Here is a 5710-nt window from a genome sequence, read left to right on the forward strand (position 1 = left end):
GAAATGTTCTGACGTTGGTGAGAGTGGAGCGCGACTGTCTCCGTGGCGCAGTCTGCTAGTGCGTCGGCTGTTAAGCAAATGGTTGGAGGTTCGAGCCCTCCCGGGAGCAGTGTGTCGCTTTTTTTCTTTGCGCTGATAGCTTTGGAGAAACGTTCTGACGGTGGTGCGAGTGGAGCGCGCTTGGGTCCGTGGTGCAATGGCTAGCGCGATTGGCTGTAACCAAAAGTTTGGAGGTTCGAGCCCTCCCATGAGCGGTGTGTCGCTTTTTTTTGCACTGATATCTTTGGAGAAGTGTTCTGACCATGGTGAGACTGGAGCACGAACTGTCTCCATGGCGCAATTGGCTAGCGCGTTGGGCTGTTAACCAAAAGGTTGGAGGTTCGAGCCCTCCCGAAAGCGGTGTGTCTCTTTTTTCTTTGCGCTGACAGCTATGGAGAAATGTACCGACAGTGATGAGAGTGGAGCACGACTGTCTCCGTGGCGCAACTGCTAGTGCGTCGGATGTTAAGCAAAAGGTTGGAGGTTCGAGCCCTCCCAGGAGCAGTGTGTCGCTTTTTTTCTTTGCGCTGATAGCCTTGGAAAAACGTTCTGACGGTGGTGAGAGTGGAGCACGACTGTCTCTGTTGCGCAATTGGCTAGCGCGTTGGGCTGTTAACGAAAAGTTTGGAGGTTCGAACCCTCCCAGGAGCAGTGTGTCGCTTTTTTTCTTTGCGCTGATAGCCTTGGAAAAACGTTCTGACGGTGGTGAGAGTGGAGCACGACTGTCTCTGTTGCGCAATTGGCTAGCGCGTTGGGCTGTTAACGAAAAGTTTGGAGGTTCGATTCCTCCCATGAGTGGTGTGTCTCTTTTTTTCTTTGCGCTGATACCTTTGGGAAAATGTTTTGATGGTGGTGAGAGTGGAGCACGACTACCTCCGTGACGCAATTGCCTAGCGCGTTCGGCTGTTAACCAAAAGGTTGGAGGTTTGAGCCCTCCCGAGAGCGGTGTGTCTTTTTTTTCTTTGCGCTGATAGCTTTGGAGAAATGTTCTGACGGTGGTGAGAGTGGAGCACGACTGTCTCCGTGGCGCAATCTGCTAGTGCGTCGGCTGTTAAGCAAAAGGTTTGAGGTTCGAGCCCTCCTGAGAGCCGTGTGTCTCTTTTTTTTCTTTGCGCTGATAGCTTTGGAGAAATGTTCTGACGGTGGTGAGAGTGGCGCACGACTGTTTTCGTTGCAGAATCGGCTAGCGCGAACAACTGTTGTCCAAAAGGTTGGAGGTTCGAGCCCTCCCGAGAGCAGTGTGTCTCTTTTATTTTCTTTGCGCCGATAGCTTTGGAGAAATATTCTAACGGTGGTGAGAGTGGAGCACGACTGTCTCCGTGGCGCAACTGCTAGTGCGTCGGCTGTTAAGCAAAAGGTTGGAGGTTCGAGCCCTCCCGAGAGCGGTGTGTCTCTTTTTTTTTCTTTGTGCTGATAGCTTTGGAGAAATGTTCTGACGGTGGTGAGAGTGGAGCACGACTGTTTCCGTGGCATAATCGGCTAGCGCGATCAACTGTTATCAAAAGATTGGAGGTTCGAGCCCTCCCGAAAGCGGTGTGTCTCTTTTTTTTTCTTTGCGCTGATAGCTTTGGAGAAACGTTCTGACGGTGGTGCGAGTGGAGTGCGGTTGGGTCCGTGGTGCAATGGCTAGCGCGATTGGCTGTTAACCAAAAGGTTGCAGGTTCGAACCCTGCCATGAGCGGTGTGTCTCTTTTTTTCTTTGCGCTGATACCTTTGGAAAAATGTTCTGATGGTGGTGAGAGTAGAGCACGACTACCTCCATGACGCAATTGGCTAGCGCTTTCGGCTGTTAACCAAAAGGTTGGAGGTTCGAGCCCTCCCGAAAGCGGTGTGTCTCTTTTTTCTTTGTGCTGACAGCTATGGAGAAATGTTCCGACAGTGATGAGAGTGGAGCACGACTGTCTCCGTGGCGCAACTGCTAGTGCGTCGGCTGTTAAGCAAAAGGTTGGATGTTCGAGCCCTTCCAGGAGCAGTGTGTCGCTTTTTTTCTTTGCGCTGATAGCCTTGGAAAAACCTCATGATGGTGGTGAGAGTGGAGCATGACTGTCTCTGTTGCGCAAGTGGCTAGCGCGTTGGGCTGTTAACAAAAGTTTGGAGGTTCGAACCCTCCCATGAGTGGTGTGTCTCCTTTTTTCTTTGCGCTGATACCTTTGGGAAAATGTTTTGATGGTGGTGAGAGTGGAGCACGACTACCTCCGTGACGCAATCGGCTAGCGCGTTCGGCTGTTAACCAAAAGGTTGGAGGTTTGAGCCCTCCCGAGAGCGGTGTGTCTCTTTTTTTTCTTTGCGCTGATAGCTTTGGACAAATGTTCTGGTGGGGGTGAGAGTGGAGCACGACTACTTCCGTGACGCAATTGGCTAGCGCGTTCGGGTGTTGACTAAAAGTTTGGAGGTTCGAGCCCTCCCGAGAGCGGTGTGTCTCTTTTTTTCTTTGCGCTGATAGCTTTGGAGAAATGTTCTGACGGTGGTGAGAGTGGAGACGACTGTCTCCGTGGCGCAATCTGCTAGTGCGTCGGCTGTTAAGCAAAAGGTTTGAGGTTCGAGCCCTCCTGAGAGCCGTGTGTCTCTTTTTTTCTTTGCGCTGATAACTTTGGAGAAATGTTCTGACGGTGGTGAGAGTGGCGCACGACTGTCTACGTGGCGCATTTGGCTAGAGCGATCGGCTGTTTACCGAAAGGTTGGAGGTTCGAGCCCTCCCGTTAGCAGCGTTTCGCTTTTTTCTTTGCGCTGACAGCTATGAAGAAATGTTCCGACAGTGGTGAGAGTGGAGCACGACTGTCTCCGTATCGCAATCTGCTAGTGCGTCGGCCTTAAGCAAAAGGTTGGAGGTTCGAGCCCTCCCGGAAGCAGTGTGTCGCTTTTTTTCTATGCGCTGATAGCTTTGGAGAAACGTTCTGACGCTGGTGCAAGTGGAGCGCGGTTGGATCCGTGGTGCAATGGCTAGCGCAATTGGCTGTTAACTAAAAGGTTGGAGGTTCGAGTCCTTCCATGAGCGGTGTGTCTCTTTTTTTCTTCGCGCTGATACTTTTGGGAAAATGTTCTGATGGTGGTGAGAGTGGAGCACGACTACCTCTGTGACGCAATTGGCTAGCGCGTTCGGCTGTTGACCAATAGTGTGGTGGTTCGAGCCCTCCCGAGAGCGGTGTGTCTCTTTTTTTTTCTTTGCACTGATAGCTTTGGAGAAATGTTCTGACGGTGGTAAAAGTGGAGCAAGGCTGTCTCCATGGCGCAATCTGCTAGTGCGTCGGCTGTTAAGCAAAAGGTTGGAGGTTCGAGCCCTCCCGAGAGCGGTGTGTCTCTTTTTTTTCTTTGTGCTGTTAGCTTTGGAGAAATGTTCTGACGGTGGTGAGAGTGGAGCACGACTGTTTCCGTGGCATAATCGGCTAGCGCGATCAACTGTTATCAAAAGGTTGGAGGTTCGAGCCCTCCCGAGAGCGTTGTGTCTCTTTTTTTTCTTTGCGCTGATAGCTTTGGAGAAATGTTCTGACGGTGGTGAGAGTGGAGCGCGGCTGTCTCCGTGGCGCAGTCTGCTAGTGCGTCGGCTGTTAAGCAAAAAGGTTGGAGGTTCAAGCCCTCCCGGGAGCAGTGTGTCGCTTTTTTCTTTGCGCTGATAGCTTTGGAGAAACGTTCTGACGGTGGTGCGAGTGGAGCGCGGTTGGGTCCGTGGTGCAACGGCTAGCGCGATTGGCTGTTAACCAAAAGGTTGGAGGTTCGAGCAATCCCGTGAGCGGTGTGTCGCTTTTTTTCTTTGCACTGATATCTTTGGAGAAGTGTTCTGACCATGGTGAGAGTGGAGCACGAACTGTCTCCATGGCGCAATTGGCTAGCGCGTTGGGCTGTTAACCAAATGGTTGGAGGTTCGAACCCGCCCATGAGCGGTGTGTCTCTTTTTTTCTTTGCGCTGATACCTTTGGAAAAATGTTCTGATGGTGGTGAGAGTGGAGCACGACTACCTCCGTGACGCAATCTGCTCGTGCGTCGGCTGTTAACCAAAAGGTTGCAGGTTTGAGCCCTCCCAGCAGCAGTGTGTCGCTTTTTTTCTTTGCGCTGATAGCCTTGGAGAAACGTTCTGACGGTGGTGAGAGTGGAGCACGACTGTCTCTGATGCGCAATTGGCTAGCGCGTTGGGCTGTTACCGAAAAGGTTGGAGGTTCGAACCCTCCAATGAGCGGTGTGTCTCTTTTTTTTTGCGCTGATACCTTTGGAAAAATGTTCTGACGGTGGTGAGAGTGGAGCGCGGCTGTCTCCGTGACGCAATTGGCTAGCGCGTTCGGCTGTTGACCAAAAGTGTGGAGGTTCGAGCCCTCCCGAGAGCGGTGTGTCTCTTTTTTTTCTTTGCGCTGATAGCTTTGGACAAATGTTCTGGTGGGGGTGAGAGTGGAGCACGACTCCTTCCGTGACGCAATTGGCTAGCGCGTTCGGGTGTTGACCAAAAGTTTCGAGGTTCGAGCACTCCCGAGAGCGGTGTGTCGCTTTTTTTTCTTTGCACTGATATCTTTGTAGAAGTGTTCTGACCGTTGTGAGAGTGGAGCACGACTACATCCATGACGCAATTGGCTAGCGCGTTCGGCTGTTAACCAAAAGGTTGGAGGTTCGAGCCCTCCCGAAAGCGGTGTGTCTCTTTTTTCTTTGCGCTGACAGCTATGGAGAAAAGTTCCGACAGTAATGAGGGTGGAGCACGACTGTCTCCGTGGCGCAACTGCTAGTGCGTCGGCTGTTAAGCAAAAGGTTGGAGGTTCCAGCCCTCCCAGGAGCAGTGTGTCGCTTTTTTTCTTTGCGCTGATAGCCTTGGAAAAACGTTCTGACGGTGGTGAGAGTGGAGCACGACTGTCCCTGTTGCGCAAATGGCTAGCGCGTTGGGCTGTTAACGAAAAGTTTGGAGGTTCGAACCCTCCCATGAGTGGTGTGTCTCTTTTTTTCTTTGCGCTGATACCTTTGGGAAAATGTTTTGATGGTGGGGAGAGTGGAGCACGACTACCTCCGGGACGCAATTGGCTAGCGCGTTCGGCTGTTAACCAAAAGGTTGGAGGTTTGAGCCCTCCCGAGAGCGGTGTGTCTCTTTTTTTTCTTTGCGCTGATAGCTTTGGACAAATGTTCTGGTGGGGGTGAGAGTGGAGCACGACTCCTTCCGTGACGCAATTGGCTAGCGCGTTCGGGTGTTGACCAAAAGTTTCGAGGTTCGAGCACTCCCGAGAGCGGTGTGTCTCTTTTTTTCTTTGCGCTGATAGCTTTGGAGAAATGTTCTGACGGTGGTGAGAGTGGAGCACGACTGTCTCCGTGGCGCAATCTGCTAGTGCGTCGGCTGTTAAGCAAAAGGTTTGAGGTTCGAGCCCTTCTGAGAGCCGTGTGTCTCTTTTTTTTCTTTCGCTGATAGCTTTGGAGAAATGTTCTGACGGTGGTGAGAGTGGCGCACGACTGTTTCCGTTGCAGAATCGGCTAGCCCGATCAACTGTTATCCAAAAGGTTGGAGGTTCGAGCCCTCCCAAGAGCAGTGTGTCTCTTATTTTCTTTGCGCTGATAGCTTTGGAGAAATATTCTAACGGTGGTGAGAGTGGAGCACGACTGTCTCCGTGGCGCAATCTGCTAGTGCGTCGGCTGTTAACCAAAAGGTTGGAGATTCGAGCCCTCCCATGAGCGGTGTGTCCCTTTTTTTTCTTTGCGCTGATAGCTT

The sequence above is a fragment of the Rhipicephalus microplus genome, unplaced genomic scaffold (genome assembly GCF_043290135.1).
Source record: "Rhipicephalus microplus isolate Deutch F79 unplaced genomic scaffold, USDA_Rmic scaffold_64, whole genome shotgun sequence".
Taxonomy (NCBI): Eukaryota; Metazoa; Arthropoda; class Arachnida; order Ixodida; family Ixodidae; genus Rhipicephalus; species Rhipicephalus microplus.